Below are 23,055 nucleotides of genomic sequence, written 5' to 3' on the forward strand. Positions count from 1 at the left end.
CGATTTTAGAACGTGGCTCGCCATTTTATTGTTCTAAGACTTTATTAATCCATTTTCCCCTTAAGTTTTAATGACATAATTTATTGATAAATTTAGTTAAACATCCGATACATCAAATATATTCTTTTTGTGAAGACGGGTCCCAAGACCTACTCTGAAGAATTTTGCTTGATTGTTTATTAATTTTTTAAAGTTTTTTTTCTAGTCAGTCTTAGTTTACCGTACCTTAAGAAAGCTCTTCAAAAATCTGAGATATCGACTACGTTTGGCACAATATAGCTCTTCTCGTGCTATTAATCTCTGCATTGTTCTTAATTTTTTTTCTTCTTCTGCTATGGCCATTTCCTATTCTAAAGCTCTTTTCGTCCTTTTTTTAAGTATAACTCTTACTCTAGATGAAGTTCATAATCAATTAAGAACATGTAATCCATGTACTGCATGTGTCATCATTAACAATTACGAATGTATAAATCCTTCTTCTCGGAACCTTTGTGACTCTTCTCAAGAAATTAGAACTCCGCGGAACAGCTTTTGCACTAGATAATATCACACTACACCGAAATCTATTATTGTCTTCATAGAAATCGTCATGTTTTTAACAAAAAAATGTCTTCTGAACGATTTTAGAACGTGGCTCGCCATTTTATTGTTCTAAGACTTTATTAATCCATTTTCCCCTTAAGTTTTAATGACATTATTTATTGATAAATTTAGTTTATATTTTGACGCACGAATCATGCCAGACGACAGAGAGTAAATCACAAAAACTCGAACAAACGCGCATGTTCCCTCCATTGTTTCTTTAACTGATTTTTACGCCGACAAAAGAACACATGAATAATAGTGCGTTGATCATTGAAATGAAGTGAAGTGAAGAGTAAGCGAGCGTGACGATTGTACCAACCATTAGGTGAGACATACACCAAAAACTAAACAGTAAAAGACACGAGCTGAAGCATAATGAATTGATCATAAATACAAACCAGTGAACTCGAAGAATTGTTTTAAGCAGACTATTGTGCATTTTGGATTTTTGCTGGAAGGTTGAAATTACGACTTTATGTAACATTTTAAGTGGTTTCAATTACAATGAACATTTTGTCAGCTATAAATAAAAGGGGAAATGAAACAAATTACGACGAATTCCGTTTGAAAATCGCGAGTATGGATTCAATTATTTTTTCTGTCCTTTTAAAACATAGCAATTTTGATTTTCGTGTTGTCTAGTATTGTACTATTTTACATTTCTTTCCTGAGGTTTACATGTGCTTAGACTAATTGCTTAATAATTACTTTGTTAAGCAATTAATAATAATTATTTTACCACGTTTATATCAACTTGCCTTCGTGTATGTCTGTTCGGGTGGAATTTTGTAATCGATTTTAAACTAACTTCACGGCTAGCTACAGTCTTCAAATTTGGCACATAGTTCAGAATTGGATGACAATGCATGAAAATGAAGAGAAAAAAGACAAAGTAAAATGGAATTAAAATTAAAGAGAAATTAATATTTTCGGGATTGTCTTTTGTTGTCGATTATTTATTTCAAATTAGTGTCGCATGTCAGTTGAAAAGTTTTGAGTACAGTACAGTGAGTGAAAAAATTGTGATTTTGGAAGTGAGTACAAAATAATAATAATAATAATATTTTTAAAACCACGTTTTTGTAGTGGAGAATAATAATTAAAAAACAAAAATTTGAAAAACGAAAAACGTGGGGAGCATGAAATACATAACTGTACATATACACATACATATACACATTTTCTTACTCATACACATGCACAACCACATCCACATCCACATTCAGATACAATTACAGATACACATACATATATTCTCATGAGCACACATACTATTACTGTTATGTATTTCATGCTGCCCACGTTTTTCGTATTTCAAATTTTTGTCTTTTAATTATTATTCTCCACTACAAAAACATGGTTTTTAAAAATATTATTATTTTTCTTAATTAATTTACATGTGCAATGGTAGTTTTTAAACTAAGCACTATTTTTTTTTGTTTGTTTGCTTGCGGGTGATTTTAAGCATTTAGCAGTTATTTGTGCGAAACTGTATTCGAAATTATCCTCGACGAATAATTTTAAATTATGTGGATAAATTATGAATAAGTTAAAAGAGATTTTTTGTGTGGACTTATTAGAGTAACTAGCGTAAAACAATGGACTAATGCAGCGGTTCTTAATTTTTTTTCGACTGTGGAGCCTTAAATGATCTTTTCTATTTTAATGGAACTCTGTCTTCATAAATATAGTTAGTTAGCAATTGTGAATATATTAATTAAATTACCACAGAAAGACCTTTAATTAATTTGAAAATATTAAATGTTGAGAATGACATTTGTTCTCGTTTTATCAATTATACTTTTAAAATTAGATTGTATGTCTGAAAGTTAAATTTACAGGGCTGGAGCAATATCTTGTCTAGTTCTGTATAAGCTGTTTTACGGTTTTCGTTGAATGAAAACGTGAAAGAACTGTTATAAACGCTGAGAATGCTTATCAGGAAAATTTGAATTGACAAATTCGACGAAAAGAAATTTCGAATCTAAAACTTTGATGGGAAGTAATGCTAGTTTTTATAAATACATATCCTTTTCGTAATTTAAATGAATTGCTAGATTAAATATATATATTTAAATTTGGCTTTTTTTTCACTTGCATTTTACTTGAATTATTTCTTAAAATGACCAAAATATTAAATAAATGGATTAATTGATTAGATACACTTATACTTGTGAAAATTGCAATAACATGAAAGAATTATGCAAATCGAACTAAACTCACATAAAATGCATTGTGAGGTAAGACCTGTAAATGATTAGATTTACAAAGCACATGTACCAGTATTGTGCATATTTTTTATATCCCTATCAGTAATATGTGAAGCAAATTTCATGAATTTTTGACAATGCCTCCATGGTGGGGCAATTTTCCAAACATTTGTGCTTGAATATAATTATTAGTATCAAGAATCAGTGCTTCTTAAAAGAAAAAGAGCTAAGTCTTGGAACTCCTGTGTCTCATAGGGTTGCGAGGAACACTTTTAGGGAGCAAATGTACTTAGTTCGTTTACGATTCACAAAACACTTTAGAGAGAATTATGGTTAAAATCGATAAAAACTTTGTAAGATCATGAAATATCACATTTTAGTTATGATTATATTATTGCTCATTTGTTTAAAAACAACCAAATGTAGGCCAAATATTTACAGTCAAATGTTTTTATCTTCCATACATAAACTTAAATAAGGTATTCTATTAAAACCGCAAATTTTAGAATTTGTTTTTTTTTTTAATGAAATTACCAGGTCTTTTACATTAGGGGATCATTAATCAATATTTAAACAAAAAATAAATAAATAAAAAAAAATAACTACAAAAATCGGACAAAGTCTAGTATAATCCTTATAGCAAAACCACCCACACTATTAAATGAAATTTTATAGTTGCTTAAGAAAATCATGTTGGTTAAAATAATTAAGAGAGTCTGAAGGAAAGTGAATAATTGAAGATGAAATGAATGTCTGAAGAAAGGAGAATAATTGAAGGTGAAGTGTGAAGAAAAGTGATTGCGATGAATGTGTTTAAAATGTGCATGCTATTTTGATAGTCTTTAATTCATGACAAGTTCAAAGGTTGGAGAGTACAGTGTATATCTGCAAGAATGTAGGGAGTTATGAAAAGAAATTGTTGAACAGACTGTATCTTCTGTTTTTAAATTATAGTCACTAACGAAGGCAAGAAAGAAAATTAAAAATACTAAAGTTGAAAAATAAATTAAGGTTGGGGTGATTTATTTTTTTAAAGAATATCTGTTTTAACTTGTATAGAATTTTAACATTATCATTGATCACAGTATAATCATTAATAATTAGCCAAAATATAGCACGAGTTAAAGTAAAATTAGTGAGTTTCATGCAATGGCGGCAAGAGACGGCACTGTAACTTCAACTGTATTAATATCATTTTCATGTTAGTTAAATTATTTAAAAGTATCTTTCTCAAACAAGTATGAAGGCATAGTTTACAAAGAATAAGCTATGATTTTCTAACAAATTTAATAGGGAAGCTTTAGTCTATTTAAATTTAACTATTCTTTACATTTAAGTGTGACTTAAGAAGGCACTACAGGAAATTGTTATATTGTTTCCTTCTTTTTAATTTTGTGCTTCCTTATGTGATTATATTGCTCCTGCCAGGAGCATCTAACAGAAGAGTTAATCTCAGGCATCCAATCACTTCCACCATGTCTTTGTTTTAATCTCAGATAATTCATTAAAATATATTTCACGAATTATAATTTGAAAGGAATCAAATGTTTGAATTTTGTCATTTTTATGAATAATTATTTCACTTAAAAAAAAAAAAAAAAAAACGTTACGTTGTGTTGCCTTAAAAAATGAAGTGTAATCTATTAATACAAATTCTCATCGATTCGATAAAAACGCATTAAAAGATTCGCATAATTTTTTTTGTTGAAAAAAGCATTTATTTCATCGATATTTTATGCATAGAACTCATTAAAAAAAACAATACCTCACCCAAAAAGATAACACATTTGAAGTATATCAAAAAACTCATCCTAATTAAAAATTAACAAACACCGTCACACCTCACAAATTTCACTCCGTAACAAAAGAGCGACACACTGAGAGTCCCATCAAACTGATCAAAACTATGAATTCTTAAATGTCCAATATTTCGACACTCCCAATCGGTAAAAAGAAGAAATAGAGACAAGAAAGTAATCACCGGTATTCAAGCATGCATGAAGGTCAAAACGAAAGTATAACGCTCCGCTCCTTTGAACTCGATTTTCACTAACAAGGAGTCCAAGGCCAGCATCAGAATCCTTCATCATCTTCAGCTTCCAGGTTGACTTACTGGAGCATCTTCAAGGAATATATCTTCGTTGATCCATAGTGGTTGGCAATTGCTTTTGTCATGGCTCGATCATTCTGGACGTGAGCTATGAACGGACAATTTTTTACGCTAACAATTGTCCCCCTACTGAATAGGCCAGTCGGTCGCCTGTCATGTGTGTCCATGAGGTGAGGAGAGCAGAATAATTTAAATAAATAATAACGTGTTTTAGATTCAGATTATGTCTTCAAAATGTTGCAAGTTAATTTAGTAATTTTGAAAATGATTTGATCATTTTAAATAGGAGAATAGGAAAGAGGAGTTTCCACCGGAGCAGGGCCGGATTACCCATTTGGCCAAACTAGGCCTGGGGCCCCCAATGATTAGGTGCCCCCTTAAAAAAATTTTTGAAAATAAGTTCAAAAAAATTACGAAAAACAATGATTTTTTTAAAAAAAAATCAATTTCAAATATACGAGTATATTAATTAAATACAATAATTTTTTTAGTTCTAATTTAACAAAAAAAAAGTAAAATTTAATTTATTGTTTATTTTTATTTTAAATTTGCTTTAAGAAAGCAAATTTAAAATATAAATAATGAAAAGATTATATAAATACTTTTATATTTGAATAAATAAAAAATATACGAGAAAAAAAAATTGAATCTAAGGGCCTCAAAAATTTGAATGGCCTAGGGCCCCACGTGCGCTTAATCCGGCCCTGTACCGAAGAAAATGTCAAAAATAAAATTATTTTATTGCATTCTTAAAAACCCTTGAAGTACCCTGTTTAATGTCATATAATTAAAATTTTAAGCATTAAAAATCGCTTAATATCATCCATTTGAGCCTAGCGTCCAATGGTGGCGCAAAATTGCTGCATAAGTGTTTCGTTATTAACCCATTTTAGGCCAAGTTTAGAAATTTTATAAAACGTGGTATTATTTTCATTGAAATGTGTTTAAATTACATTCATTAAGGCACAAAAAGTTACGTGCATGAAAAATAATACTTTATTTAACAAAATAAAATGGTGCGTATACGCACTATTGACCAAAGTAAGGAGCAAAGTATTTAATTGAACACTGGTTTTTAAATGATATTTATTTTATTTTAATTTTATATACATCTTTAATCTATCTTTACACGCAACTTTAATCCATCAAAAACACATGATTAATCTTAAGTGGAATAATTATATGCAATATTAATCCACTATAAAAATATATGATTAATTCCAAGCTAAATAGTTATATGCTACTTTAATCCATCACAAAAACGTGTGATAATCTCAAGCGGAATAATTATATGCAATTTTAACCCATCACAAAAGCACAGGATAAAAACATATGATTTATCTGAAGCGGAATAATTCTACGCAACTTTAATCCATCACAAAATTATATGATAAAAACATATGATTAATTTCAAGCGGAATAATTATATGCAACTTTTATCCATCATAAAAACATATGATTAATCTCAAAGAGGAATAATTATGCATTTTCAAAAAGTCGAATTAGTCAATAACCGTTTCAAGTGAAAAAAACTAACGCATTTTGAAAATTTTTCAACAGAAAGAGTTTACTCCCATTGAATTACTAATATTTTATAGATGTCTTCTGAACCCTTAAAAATAGCAGTAAAATAAAATTAGTGAGAAATATACGTGATAGTGTTAATAAAAAAAAATTTATTGAAATGGTGCGCTTATGCACTTTTGACCAAAAATGGGTTAAGATTTACTTTTCAGAAATAAGAGAGTTCTGTTTATCATAGTATGTTAATTATATCATCGTTCAGATTTGTCATCGTTTCGATTTGTCATCGTTTAGATTTGTCATCGCTTAGAATTGTCATAGTTTAGATTTATCGTCGTTTAGATTCATTCAACCTCCTGTTATATATAACGTTTTTAAACTTGACCATTTCGACAAAAAATAGACTAAAAATGTCATTAAAAAAATTTGCCTTAGGAGCAAAACTAATTTCAGCGTGACTCCCGAATGAGACAAGATCAATTATTTGTATAAATACAACAAAAAATTTGTTCCCCAGGGCTATCTAAATAAATTTTTAGATTATCTAGGTAACTTGAGAAATGAAACAAATTTCGACACTTTAACGGATTAACCTATTTACTAAGCACATCACCTAGACACTGTTGAGAAACTAATTTCTGCACTTCAGTGTTAACATACATATGTAAATCAGTATAAAATTTCGAATTTCACCGTTTTTGCATTCTTGTTACTTAGGCACAGATACTAAATTGGCGAAATTTAACTTTTTTTAAAATTAAAACTTTAATATGACATATTTCTATACGAAACTATATACTCTACATTACCTGATTATAATCTTCGTTTCAAAATTATATAAATAGGAAATAGTCGAAATGCACTAAAAAATAGGTGCCCATTTTCAAGAATTGCCAGACGTGCATGAGTAGAAACAAATATGATTTGAGAATAAGTGATGTAAGAAGAATTATGTAAGAAAGTTATATAAGTTACCTTAAAAAAAAAGAAAGCAATTTTATGAAAGTTTCAAATCATTTTTACTTCTTCGCATTCACGTCTGGCAATTATTGGAAATGAGCACCTATTTTTGAACTTTTGAAATAAGTTAACTTTTATTTCCTGTTTATATATTTTCAAAGCGAATGATGTTTTTTATCAGGTAATATCTTACCGCTCCAGTTTCGTGGTATTATTTATTTTATACACTGTGCATTTTGTCATTTAAATTTTATATCCATTTTATAAATATCTTTTTTTCGAATCTGGTTAAAAAGATTATTTTTTTAAAGTTTGCAAGATGTGAAATAGTGCATTTTTTGATCTCTTCTTTATACTCTGCAAGTAGGTTTCAGAGCTAGTGTCGACCAGATTACAACATTAAGGATTATAGTCGAACAATCTATTGAATGGCAATTAGCAGTATACTTAAACTTTATAGATTTTGTAAAGGTTTTCGATAGTTTACACTATTGGTGCACAACCTTTTTAAGTGAAGGGCCACATGCACAGCAGATTGACCAGTGAAGGGCCGCATGACAAAGTATTTAGACAGACATATTGCCAGCAATTGTTATATAAGCATCATTGTTCTAGGCACCAAATTATTTTTTTTTCAATTAACCTTGTAATTTCTTTGCATAAAATTAAATTCTTTTAAACGTTTAAAATTAGAAACTGCAAAACTGACTACTTAAGGGAAAAACAGAGTCAGAATCAATTTATTAGAAGAATCAAAATTAGATAAATTGAAATAATTAAACTATGGGAAAATTCATGTTTTTTTTTATCATATTACATAATACAAAAGTCTATTTTAACATAAATATTAACATTAAAAAATTTGTTCATAGAATTAAATTTAAAAAAAATGAATATTCTAGTTATTAAAATAAATGAAAGTTAAAAACTTTGATTTAAAGAAAGTTTATGAGGGTTTAAAAATATTAAAATTAAAACTATTAAAATTAAAAATGAAGAAAAAAAGCGATCGAAAAACCAAAATGATAGAGATTGAGCGTTTCAAAAACTATTTAATTTCAAATTTCGGAATTTTTTTTAAATTTCTCAAAATTTTTTTTTCTTTCTGTTTTTGTTTAGATAGTTGTCGCGGGACACACATTGAGGGTTGACGGGCCACATGTGACTTGCGGGCCGCAGGTTGTGCACCCCTAGTTTACACAAAGAAACACTCTGGAGACTGAAGTATTATGGAACACCTGAATGTTTTGTTAAACATATTTTTCATGCTTTTTTCATTATTTTGTCTTAATTAAGGTCAAAATAAGTGAAAAATATTATGTTTAGCATTTTAATAATTTATGGTTATGAAATACAGCATGAAACACCGGTGTCTTTTTTTATTTTATTTATTTATTTTTTTTGCGTTATAGGCAAAATCTTCCAAACACGGCTTACTTCCAAACAATATTTTTCCAAATTTGCACTTATTTGCAGTTATTTAGATTGCTAAGAGAAACAGCTACTCATCGTTAAAATTTCTTTAATTTACAAAATAAACTGTAGATAAACTTTTGAATACAAATTAAAAAGAAATTCAGACTACTTATTATTAGTACAAATATATAATTAAATAATTATTAGTACAAATATAATTCCGATAATCAAACAGATTTATTTTGGTTGCATTTAAACTGTTTCTAATAATTAATAAGTATCAAAACATATTTTCAAACAAATTTCTTTTGTCGATAATATTGAGTTAATTGTGCTAGTCACGGGTCGGAAATTATTGAACTGATATTGTTACCAAACATGGAGCACCAATTGATTGAGATGAGTGCTCTAGCTTGTCGAAAAGTGGTCGAAATTTTAAATGTAAAATTTGATTCTTCAAATCTTACATTCGAAATTTCGTATTGTTAAAAACTCGTACACAAAAGTCAATAAGTTATTGAAAAATAAAACAATGAAATACTGCAAAAATGTGAATATTTATCATAAAATAAGATAAAATTTAATCTCACATTTCAGAATAATTTTCATATTTAAGTAATAAAATTAACCAAATAAAGTATTTTTAGATTAGGTTTACAGTTTTACTAACATCTCATTTCGCACAAAAATATAATTTGATTATAAATTCAATTTACATTAATTACACGACAAATCGACGAAGAAAGTTGTTAATACAAATGTTTTCTCAGAAATTTATTAAGTAAAATTAGTCAACTTCCTCAATACAATTCGAAAATCAAATCCTAACAGAAAGTTTTCATTCTTTAAACTTTTTTCCTTTCTTCAAAATTAAGGCATCCTCGCCAAATCTTACTCCGAAAATTTATATAAGATTTCTCCAAAGGTCAATATCCAAAGTATTTCTTCGAAACTTAAATCTTTCTCTTTAACCTGAGAGAAAATAGTTTTTTTGATAACATCCAGACATGGTGCAAAAATAAAAGCATCCGCTATACAATTGTCTGCATAATTACATCACTAGATCTGACATCGTATTGGTCATGTGAAACTTTGTAAGCCTCAATCGGCCTCATGTGGTTTTGACTGTGGTCACGTATTCACTTAAACGGGAGATATATTTTATTTTTTGAAAAACAAGATAAACTGAAAAATCTTTTTTCTCCATTTATTTCAACGTGAGAAGCATAATTCTCGAACATAAAACTCGATTCAGATTAATCTCAATCACTTGTTTTATCGTGAGTTTTTCGAAAATGCCTCATTTAATTTATTTTTAAATAATTTCAACAACTCTTTTATAATTTTTGAAACATTATTTAAGAAAAGAAGTTATTTAGTGTAAATTTTTAAGTTGATTTTATTTTTGTCTGAAATTAGCCGGTGAAATATCATATTTTAGATGAAAATAAGACTGAATTATAACGGTACTAAAGTATTAGGAACACTATGGCTAAGAATATATATAGGGGAAGAAGGCTAGCTTTCATAGGCATGATGTAAATCAGTCCCCTAAGGTTTGGTATGGTCCCTTTGCATAAAGGAAAAAAATAGTATTTCGAGGCAAAAACTGAAATTCTTGTAAGAAAAAAAATTTTAAAAAATAAATAAAAAACTGTATTTTTTGAACATTCATAATTTTTCTAGACTCATTCTTTAAAAATCAGAGATGATTTCGGTAAAAAGTTAAAAAAAAATAATAATAAAATAAAATAAAAAACTGAAAAAGTTATGCGCAAAACACATTTTAAATAATTGCAAAAGTATCTGAATTTTGAGCAAAAAAAGTGTGTATAGGAAGCATATATTCATAGAATATTATCAACGTTTCATTAAAAAAAATCTATGTGAGATTTTTTTTTAAAATTCTGTGAATACGAATCTCGATGTGAGATCTCGATGTGAGAATATAAATAAACTAAAGGATAGACTTCCCATTCAGATCAACAAAATTTTTCTATCCTCTAATGATTCACCAATTAATAATTTCATTCAATAACGTCTCGATATTTTATTTTTACAAGAAAAAGCTTTACAAATGTTTACGAGTATTAAATTTAGTATATTAATGAATATGTAATTTTTATAATGAAATTCTATGCATCAATCTGAAACTGTATTGTAATGTTTAATAATAAAATATGAAAAATTTGTTTGTATCTGTCTATGAATCTATCTTTTTACTTCAGTTACATTTGTATTAAGATCCTGAGATTTTGGAAAGAGAGTTTCACCCTTTTACGCAGATGAGACACTGCTGTTCCTTTTAAACCTCTTTTTCCTGACTCTCTAATTACAAGTAAAAATATATTTTGGTATTTTTAAATGAGAAAAAATAGTCTAATTGTTAGTAAAAAATCTGGTAGATTCTAGGAATTATATTTGCTATGAAATATAAAATCAAAAAAAAAAGAGAAAAAAAAGAATTTTGAAATTTTTTTAATTCAAATTTAAAAATTTACTAATAATTGATTGTTTAAATTAAAAAATTTCAATGATGGAAAATCTGTTTCTTTTAGATCTAAATCATTCAAAATAAGTGCAATTTCAAAAATCATTGTTTTATTATTAATTGTAATATATTATATAAATGTAAAAATTGTACTATGTTATTAATTATGAAAAAAAATATTGTTTAAAAATTATTGGAAGTTTTTACCTTTAACGCAGAAAAAGAAATCGGTCTTTCACGATGCATTTCATAACCTTAAATTATTAAAAAGCTAAATACATTCATTTTGATCTAAATTAATACAAAACATTGAAAAAAGTCTGAAAAATATGTTTAATTAAAATTCTGCATCACAGGGTAAAGGAGTATTTTTAACCATTATCTTAAAAATTCTGTCATTTCAATTTGTCAGTTCGGAAGGGACTTTAAAGAAAAATGCATGAATGAAATGAAAATTGAAATTTTTTCATAAGTATAGCTTTAGGCATTGTTGGAAATTAAACTCCAGGAGCTTTTCTTATTTTAAATTATTTAAAAGATTCTCGTGATTAATAGTATCATATAAACGGAGAAAAAAATTCTGGTAAAATTACCGCTCTGTCTGGTCATAACATTTTTGGTAAAAAAAAAAAATTATAAATAAAATTAAATTATAACGTATTTAAGAGATTCATTTGGTAATTTTTCCATTCATATGGTAACGGTTTGCCGGAAATTCTGGTTTTAAAAAATTATAATTCTTTTTAATACGCATTTAGTTAAAAATGCAAAAATGCAAAACTGAAACTGAAATTTAAACTAATAAATGGTTTTTATGATATGCCTTGAGAAAATTTCCAAATTTTACACATTTATCAAATTTTATCACACATTATAAAATCATATTTTGTTGTTAATTTGATCAAAATCATTGCAGAAGCACAAAGGAAAAAATTACCGACCTTTTCAGCGTTTCCACAGAGCCACAAACGAGGTAATTTTTTACCATATTCACGTAAGTTTTGACCATACTATTTTTCTCAGTGTACGAATGATTCTGAGCATAGGTAAATTTTATTTTGATGCAATAAACTTCTAAAATGAAGTGTTTTGCTGAATTTAGTAACATAAAATAAGGGTAATAAGTAACAACAAATAATAAAAAAGCATTGAAATTATTTTAGCTTATTTAACAGTGTCGGTATATACCTTTCAGTTTTGAGTATGACTTCGTAGACTTGATTAACACCAATTTTTTTATTAATTACTTCTTTTTTGACCCCGTACGAAGACAGTACAATTTTAAGAATTTACAAATTATTCAAAAATTTTTACTTATTTTTATAAATTAATGATAAAATTTATGAAGTTTTATCAAATTCAACAAACTTGTCTTATGAGTTGTGGTTGGACGATTTGCTATTTTTGAAATTCCCCAGCATGGCTCATGCAAACTCCATATTTATCTGATATGTAAAAAAAAAAAAAAAAAAAAAAAAAAAAAAGTGACTGATTATAAGATAGAAAAATTTTGATAAAAAAATATATATACTACACTCTAATAAATGAAAACTTACTTTTAAGGTAACTCATTTCCATAGCATTCAGTTCTTCAAATGAAAAGTCTCCCAGTGACAACTTTTCAAAGTTATAGTTTTTCCAACAACGTATGGAAATGTAACAAATCCTATAAAAGAAACTTCAATGCTTTTATGTCCTTATCTCAAACTATTTAGAATCTAAATTTATATTGTTATTTTGTTATTGGTTAAAGGGTAATTAAATTGCGAGAATTAGTCCATAAAAATTTGAGACGTATTTACAAAAATGAACATTTTTATATTACCGTATGAGACAATTTGTTGTTTATGATACATCTGATAAATAAGATGATGCTTTAAAATAACAGAAAAAATAACCTATCAATTAAAATGTATAAATTGTCAATAGGTTACTAAGAACGTTAGTAAGGATTTATTATATCTTAAATATAGTACTTCTTACAAAAATGAGTATCAATGTTTTAGTATGAATTTTTATCATCTTCTTCTTTTCATATTAGTACTAGATATAACATAACCAATCAAAAGAACATGAAACCAACCAATTGGAAAAATCGTAAATGTTTATGTTTCAACATTGTGTAAGAAATTGTGTAGAAATAAGTGTTTTATTATTTTGTTTAAGAGATAAGATAAAAATATTTTTGGGTTTATATTATTTACACATTATGAACACTCATTTTGAATTCCAATAAACTCTATTGCATTCAATTACAGTGTTTAGCAATTTTTTTCCAAAATAAAAATATTATTTGGCAGAATAATTTCATATTTTTATAAAATTTTTAATAGTCTAATTTAAAGTAGAGGAGTACTTATTTAGCCCTACAATGTATTTGCATAAACTGTCTTATTAATTAATTTGACTAATTATAACGGTAAGTCTTAAAAGGATTTTTTAAAAAAAAATATATTTTACATATAATGGATTTATTTCTTAGAAAAAAAACGACAAATTACCTAAGATTTATGAAGAATTCAAATAATCGTTGCTCAGATTTGTTATCCGTTTATCAGGGTTATAATTTTTATCGGTAATTTTTTTTTTATCAGGGTACTAGTAAATGTAGTTTTCAACTGCCTTTATGAAGTTAATTTATAAAACTACATTTAATTAAAAAAAATAATTAAAATTAAACATTTCAAAATTGTTTATAACAGTTTTGACTCTTTGTAACTAATTTGTCCAAAATCACAGTCACTAGTAGTGTAGTCAAAATAGTTTTTCTTCGGTTAAAATTATAACCCTGATAAACATAGAACAAATATGAGCAACGACTAATGATATTCCTCATAAATCTTTATTTATCTATGCTTTTTTTTTAGGAAATGAATCCGTTATTTGTAAAATACTATTTAAAAAAAGTTCTTAAGATCTTTAAATTCAGCAGCTCTTCACACTCCATTATAAAATCACACAGTGATTCCTTTTTTTAGTGACGTCATAACATTTTCCTTTGGTAATTAACTGCATAATCGCACGTGCATCTCGGTTACATATGTATTATCATTCGGTGATATCATAAAGTATTCACATTCTAACCTTCAAGGGACCGAAATTTCGGTTCACTAATGATTCACAATTTAACTAATGGTTCCTAAACTCCTCCCTTTTATTACACATTATTTAAATAAATGACTGAAAAATATTATGCAGTAGCAAAAAATTTGTTATTTTTCATTACTCTTCGTCTTGCGTACAAATAAAAATTAGTAATCTTTAGCTGATGAGCAAACCTCAACATCAGATATGGAAACACTTCCGACTCTCAGATAATTTTTCGTGAATTTCTGTTATTCCGCTTTTTAAACCTGTCTAACCTGCCATTCGAGCACATAAAATTAGTCTCTATAGATTGTTTTAAAAATCGGTATATGTATTTATTTTGAAGTAAAAATTTCAAAATTATTACAAAAAAATGGGGAAAAAATCAGTCGAAGACAGAAAGAAGTTCATTATATCCAACTTCCTCACTTTTTTGGTTTACTATATCCACTAAAAATAACATTATACGTGCATAGCAAGGCACGGGATCGAGCATTTCGTTCACTATATCCGGGAGTTCACTATAAACCGTGGTCACTATAGCGGGGTTTGACTGTATAAACAAATTTCACTATCTTGCATTTCGGCTTTGTTTTTTTCCCCTTCCCTGTGAGTTAATATTTAATAATAAAAAAATATTAAATATTTCATGCTAGAAAAAAAAGAGAGAAAAAATATCAAATTAAGAACATTTTCGTGTTTTCGAACATCAAGGCTGAATAAAGCTTTGTTTTTGTGTTATATTTTGCTTTGTACACCAAGACGTTTGCTCCATTAGTATCAATGATTCTTGACAGACATCTTCACGCTGATTGGTTGGTCGAGCAGTAAAATAATTCAATATAGCCTATAAAACTTAACCACCTTTAATAGAATCAAATCGTATATTTTTTAACATTCCGGCCAAACAAAAGGTCTAATGATTCTTTTATTGTATTTGAACAATATAAAAAAGTATGATATAAAACAATCTTCGTCTACAATTCAATACAGTGTGACGGCATGGCAGCAGAAACTGATCTTACAACAATTTATTTAAGACATTTTAAGTTTCAAGAGAATTTTTATAAAATGCAGCGTTCGAAATATTAGAATGCTCTTAAATGAGGTGAATTAGTTTTATTTAAATTTTAGAAATAAAAATAATAGTGCGATTTTTTTAAACGTAAATTTGTACTTTTGTTCTTGAAGATAGTTTTTTCTCTTTAACTGTCAATGTAAAAAGTGAAGATATAAATTTATGGAAATTTTTAAAATAAAAATCTGCTATATCGGCTTCAGAGTAATAAAAATTAAAGTAAAAAAAGTTGCATTTTTAATTATTTTTTATTTCTAACAAACTATTCAATCGATTTCATTCATTTACTTATTTATTTTTTGGCTTTCGTCATTTAAAATTACACAGTTTAAGGGACATAAAAATTCTTTTTTTTTACGATTCCAAATTATTTCTGAAGAATATTAAATTAAATAATAAAAAACAATTATTAAAAGTTACTTTTTTTTATGTAATTGCTATGGTAAAGCATGCATTATAAATGTAGGCAAAATGTTTTGGATTCGCTTATATAGTTTCAAAAATTTAGTAAAATATGCAGAGAAAAAAAAACCTAGCATAACAATATTTTTCAGATTGAGGTTATTACACCTTTTATATTATGGCTTGAATATATATATATATATATATATATATATATATATATATATATATATATATATATATATATATATATATATATATATATATATATATATATATATATATATATATATATATATGTATATATATATATATATATATATATATATATATATATATATATATATATATATATATATATATATATATATATATATATATATATATATATATATATATGTTACTGATTTTGATATTTAAGATGTCAATGTGGGGGACAAATTAATTAGCTTCTTTAAGGTAAGCTCCTCAAACCGATTATAAAAAAAGAAAGAAAAAAAAACTTGCGAATTTTAAAAAATTTTTTTTGTTTAATTTTCTTTTTTAATTTTTCTTATAGAAAGCTCTATTTATTGTTTATCTAAAAAAAGAGAGCTCTGAATATTGTTAATTTTAGGAAACACGTAAAAGCAATGATCTGTATCTATTCTCAACGATATCAGTAAAGATATTTAACTCTTATAAAAAGGTAATTAATTACATAATTTTTAAACATATACTGTATACTTCACGAAGCAGTTTTTTACGCTGAAACAAATGAAACCAATCCTGAGACAATGGGTTTAATAGTTTAAAATTTATAAGGAGTTTATGAATATGAAGTACAAGTTAGTACTTGTGACTTTACTATACTTTCTTCGTCTACATCTCGACAAATTAAGAATTATTTCGCATGCATATTTTTATGCTAAATCAAATAAGACCTAAAACGAGCCAATAAGACTAATATTTCTAAAGTTAAAAGTGCGTTTTTACGTATTAAAAGTATTATTTTGTACGTATTGCGTATTAAAAGTACAATTATTTTTTTTCAACTAATGTTTTATCTCACTAGGTTTGGCATGAAGCATTACATAAATAAATGTAGTTGACAACTAGATAGCAATTTTAGTTTCGTGAATAAGTACTATTCAAAAATAGTGCTTTTTCTTACACAAAAATCTCTGCAACTTTTGAAATATTAGTACTATTGACCCATGTTTGGTTTCATTAGATTTAGTGCTGACAAATAAACACTAAACAAAATCTCATTTGTCTAGATAGCGATTTCAGATGAGTAAAATGGTGCAAGTACAAACTTTTAAGCCATAAAATTTTTATAACATCTAAATTACAACACTGATCGTCTCATGATGGATTTCAGTTGATTCAGTGTAGATAAGAAACAATTCCTCATATTTCTAAACAGGAACATGCAATTTTCTTCCCTCCCTATCGATTCTTTCCCTGACACGAGATATTATTCAATTTTAAACCACTTACTATGAGAAGGGTATTTATTTGAAATAAGCTTAAGTTCAAATGCAACATAACTCTGTGATATCACAAACATTTTAATCTTATGCTAGGAAACTCAGCCCCTGATCGCTTCCCTCATCAACCGCCACAATCATCATTTCTTTTGTTTCTTTAAGATAAACAAACTGTTACATAAAAATTGAACATTTATTTATTAAAAAAATATTTAATTGAAAAATCCAATTATGTTTTTATTTGTTAACACAGTTTCACAGATTTAGTTTACAATTCGATTGGGTGAAAATTTAACCCTAATACTTTTTATCGGTTACTTTACAAAGCATATAAAGAACCTGATGTCATTAAATTTATCAAATTTCAAAGGATTAAATTTGCAGGCCACATTATAAGAATGGAGGATAGCAGGACAACCAAAAACGTTTTCAGTGCCAGGCCAACAGGTACAAGGAAAAGAGGACGGCCAAACCTAAGATTTTTAGACTGTCTTGAAAAGGACCTACAAGTTTTAAAGATAATAAACTGGAGAACCTTGGCTAAGGGCAGAATGTCTTGGCATAGGCTTGTTGAGAAGGCCAAGGCCCATCCTGGGCTGTCGTGCCAATGAGAAGAAGAAGAATTTCTATCGGTTACCATTGCAACTTTATTCGCAATTTTGATTTTTAAATTCTCAATTAAAGTTTGATTACTTGAAAAGCCCGCTAAATGTTTTTCTCCAATGAGATTATCAATATAGTAAAGTGCGAAACGTTAATTCCTATCAATGTTTTACAATTTTGTAATCATTACTTTATTTTTACACTTTGATTAAACATAGTTTTACGTAGAGCTCATTAAAAAAGTAAGCGTAACTTATTTACAGTTTAATAATTGGAAAACAGTTCGTTGGATATGATACCGATTTAAATGGGTATATCATAAAATGTACCGATATACGGCAATATCATAGGATTGCCTTTTAATAACACAGTTTTACGTAAAGCTCACTAAAAGTAAGCGTAACTTATTTATAGTTTAATAACTGGAAAACAGCTCGTAAGTTTTGATACCGATTTAAATGGGTATATCATAAAATGTACCGATATACGGCAATATCATAGGATTGCCTTTTAATAACACAGTTTTACGTAAAGCTCACTGAAAGTAAGCGTAACTTATTTATAGTTTAATAACTGGAAAACAGTTCGTAAGTTTCGATACAAAATGGGTGTATCATAAACTGTACCGATATATTGCAATATCATAGGATTGCCTTATAAATAAGGAAAGATTTAAATCCAGTTTTAGGCATTTAATTAGAAATGATAATTAAAATTGTAAATGTATATGAGGAGAAGTAAATAGTACAGATATATACCTTTTAATATCTGAAAAAGAAATACTATGGCTATATGTACATGGGCATTCATTATCTGAGTACCAGTCTTTAATTCGGTTATCTGAGTGTTGAATGAATTATAAAAAATTGCCGGTTAAAAAATGAAATGGAAAGAAATAATTAGCAGTTAAATAATACTTTAACCAATTTTACTAAATTTATATTGATGGAAACCAAAGAAATCTGAATCTTGTGGTAAAACTGGATCCTAACAGTTATTCTATGAGGATAAAAGAAAAACAATTGTGAGCACTTTTATGAACAGAGTCGAAAAATTAATTTTCCTTGAGGTATTTATTTACTTTTCCAAATTTCAAAAGACTTTTTAGAAGATTATGTATTATAATTTTTGGTTTAACTAAAAATATTATGGTTCACTATTGAACATTTTAGATCTATTTCGAACAAAAATGTTCTTACTTTTAATTTAGCTTCAACATTTTTTGCTATTAGTGTTGAAAAAATTCACATTTAATAAAAACAAATTTTTTTTTATAATTATTTTGAATATAAAACAACTTATAAAAATTTTTCATTTTGAATTTTCTAATAAAAACTAAATTTCCTGCATTTCCAATTTCATGCAGCATTTTGTGGTCTTTGAGGTCTATCGTTTTAAAGTAAGAAAAAAAAAAAGAAAAAAAAAAGATCTTAGAGGAAAAACTCTAAGTATCTAAATAATTTTAAGTTCAATATTGCGAAATTTTTTTTAAAAATGCATTTTGTTATTTTATAATTAATAAAAAATACATTTAATACTTTTATTAAGTATCGTTTAAACTTTTTCATAAATGTTTGCACTACCGGTAGCTTGATACAAATTGCATGACTTATTCTTCAAAAATTAAAAACATGAACACATTTCATGTAAGAATAGAAAATAAACATAAAAGTTTATATTTAAATTTAAAAATGGTTTTGAAGAAAAATAAAAGTAATATTGAAATTAAGAATGATTTTGAATAAAAAGTTATATAGAAATATAAGAATGAATTTGAATAAGAAATATAACAAATAAGAATGATTATAATTTCGGCGTAAATATATCTCATAAATAATTTTTAGTAAAGAACTCGCCCGGATTATTAAGATGTAAATCATGTGAACATGTAAATCATGCAAAAGATTGACTGAAATATATCAATGGTTAATCCAGGTGATATAATATATCAGCTCCCACTGAAAAACACGATATCAGCTCTTCGTTCCTTAATTGCTACAGAAGCTTAATTGACAGTCACATGATTCGGTTCGAACAATTTGGGCGATAACCCCTACTTTAACCGTTACGTAGGGTGGGAATCATGAAAATTAAGTTTCGGGGAGGACGGTCGATACGAGAAGTCGTTTGCTCGACCCTCTCCAATCCTGCTCTATCTGATCTTCTGGTAAGGCAAATGAGAGTAGTCAAAACGTGATTCTATTAAACGTAATAAGGAAACGAACAATTAAGGGGGGTCAGCAGCTGCGATGGTAGCCATACAATTGGGAAAAGCTGACTGTGATGTCACACATTGCACGTGCAGGCAGTCGAACGCGATCATGGTATTAGTGGGACATGGGGAGGACGATTTTTAATGTGTGTGAAAGATTTCAGGGAGTGACGTCAATTCGGTTGATATTTTTGCCACTTTTAATATGCGTCTGAAGAGGCAAATCAGAACAAGCTGTTTGGAACAGAGAGATAACTATTAAATTGAGGAGAATATTGCATTCCTGAAATTGAAATCAGTTTTAACTAGCATTCATTTCCTCATTTATATAGTCTTCAACAAGTGGTCAATTAAGTGCTATATCAAAAAATACGTAGAGTCCTTTATATTTGTTAAAACGCTACAAAAAGAGCGATTTATTATAATTAGAAAAAAAGAGACTGCAAAGGGTAATTTCAATTCGGTTGATAGTTATGCAACTTTTAATGTGGATTTAAAAGCGAATCAAGGCAGACTGTTTGCAACATAAATTGTTATTAAATTAATGAGGATATCGTATTGCTAAAATTAGAAACAATTTTAACTATAGTACTTATTTTCTCATTCATTTATCATTCATGTGATCAAATAAGTGCTGGTAAATATAAATCAAAAACTACATTAAATTTAATTTATATTTATTAAAACGTTACAATAAGAGCGATCTATTATAATTTAAAAAAAAAAAGATACTGCAAAGGGTAACTTGAATTCGGTTGATATTTTTGCCACTTTTAATGTGGATTTAAAAGCAAATCAAGGCATACTGTTTGCACCATAAATTGTTATTAAATTAATGAGGATATCGAATGGTAAAATTAGAAACAATTTTAACTATAGTATTTATTTTCTCATTCATTTAGCAAGCAAGTGGTCAATTATGAGCTAGTAAATATATATCAAAAAGTACATTAAATTTAGTTTATATTTATTAAAACGTTACAATAAGACGGATTTATTATAATTAAAAAAAAGAGACTGCAAAAGGTAACTTCGATTCGGTTGATAATTTTGCTACTTTTAATGTGAATTTAACGGCAAATGAAGACAGACTGTTTGCAACATACATTGTTATTATATTGATGAGGATATAGTATTGCTAAAATTAGAAACAGTTTTAACTACAGTATTTATTTTCTCAGTGGTCTATAAGTGCTACTAAATATCAATCAAATACAACATTCTATTTAGTTTATATTTATTAAAACGTTACAGTACGAACGATTCATTATTCCTTAAAAAGTGATTTCAAAGGTTAACTTCGGTTTCTATTTTTGTTACTTTTGATGTAGATTTAAAGGCAGGGTGTTATGACAGAGATTGTTATTAAATTCCCGAGAACATCGTATTGCTATAATTTAAATCAGTCTTAGATAGTATTCACTTTCTCATTTATTTATTATTCAAGTGGTCAATTAAGTGCTAATAAATATGAGTTGAAAACAACATTTAAGTACTTTATATTTGTTAAAATGTTACAATAAAAGCGATTTATTATAATTAATTCGATTTATTATTTCAATTCGGTTGAAATTTTTGTTACTTTTAATTTGCAAGGCGAATCAGAACAGGCTGTTTGCAACAGAGATTGTTATTAATTTCATGAGAATCAAATCCCTTTTACTGAAATGAGTTTTAACTAATATTCATTTTCTTGTTTGTTTCGTCTTGTACTGGTCAATTAAGCACCAGCATCTATTAATAAAAAAAAATACATTAACTCCTTTATCGTTGTTAAATCTTTACGAGCAACACGATTTATTACAATTAAAAACCAAATTCAAGGAATAACTTCAATTCGGATGAAATTTTTGCCAATTTAAATGTGAGTTTGAAAGCAAAGCAGAACTGGTTTTTCACAATACAGGGTGTCTCAGTTAAGCGTTTCATAAGAGGGGTAGGGGGCATCCTGGCGACTCGAAATCATATAACAATGTGGGGTCGGAAATGCTTTCCTGAAGAGGTGCACCATACACAGAAGCACCATAAAGAAAAGAGACCGTAAGTGAAAAATCGCTACAATAAAACATTGAAAAAATTATATGGCCTCCTCGGTCACCCGACCTATCATGTCTTAATTTCTGGAGTCATATGAAAACGCTGGTTTATGACACCCCTATTAATAATGCTGGTTGCAAGAATCGCAGTAGCTGCCTGCGTGATATGCCTGGAGTATTGCAGAATGTTCGAATGTCCATGCGCGGAAGATGTGAGGTGTACATTGTAGCCTTTGGCAGAAACTTCATACACTTACTTTGGCCCATGTACCATATAATTTTTTCAATGTATTATTATAGCGATTTTTCACTTACGGTCTCTTTTCTTTATGGTGCTTCTGTGTCACCGCTTCAGGAAAGCATTTCCGACCCACATTGCTATATGATTTCGAGTCGTTAAGATGCCCCCTACCCCTCTTAGAAGTTCTGAAACGCTTAACTGAGACACCCTGTATATAGTTATTAAATTGATGAAAATATTGCGTTATTTTCATTGAAATTAGTATTGAAAATTTCGATTTTTAGCCATGTTAATATTTATTTCCTCCTTTGCTTAATCCACAAATGGTATATTTAGTATTTGTAACTGATAGATCAAAAAAATAAATTATTCATTTTTAGCATTTAAATTTCGGGTCCAGATTGTTTCATTATTATTATAAAAAAAAGAATTACCCACTCTATTATTTTCTCTTATTTTAAAAAGTCTTCAATGCATTTCTCTAAAAGCCTTAGAATTAAGAAATAAATTAAATGTTTTTTTTAATTTTTTTTCCCCATTTTTTTTAAATGGGTGAATCTGTTCACGGGCTTCTGGAAACTCCAGGTGTTAATTTATTATTATCTTTCATTAGAAAATATACACCACA

General features: G+C 27.6%; 1 protein-coding gene across 2 annotated transcripts in view; it reads right to left on the reverse strand.

Annotated features, from left to right (window-relative positions):
* The window catches only part of LOC107446306 (protein c-ets-1-A), a 188,835-nt gene that overhangs the window by 151,565 nt on the left and 14,215 nt on the right, over positions 1 to 23,055 (reverse strand). Inside the window, exon 2 of one of the 2 annotated variants that reach the window (XM_021145116.4) lies at positions 12,853 to 12,962. The exons of the other annotated variant lie outside the window; for it this stretch is intronic. The gene's annotated coding sequence lies outside the window, so the exon portion shown is untranslated. The remainder of the gene's footprint in view (positions 1 to 12,852; positions 12,963 to 23,055) is intronic. 2 annotated transcript variants of the gene reach the window in all.

The sequence above is a fragment of the Parasteatoda tepidariorum genome, chromosome 2 (assembly GCF_982258835.1).
Source record: "Parasteatoda tepidariorum strain Cologne lab strain chromosome 2, Ptep-v5.0, whole genome shotgun sequence".
NCBI lineage: Eukaryota > Metazoa > Arthropoda > Arachnida > Araneae > Theridiidae > Parasteatoda > Parasteatoda tepidariorum.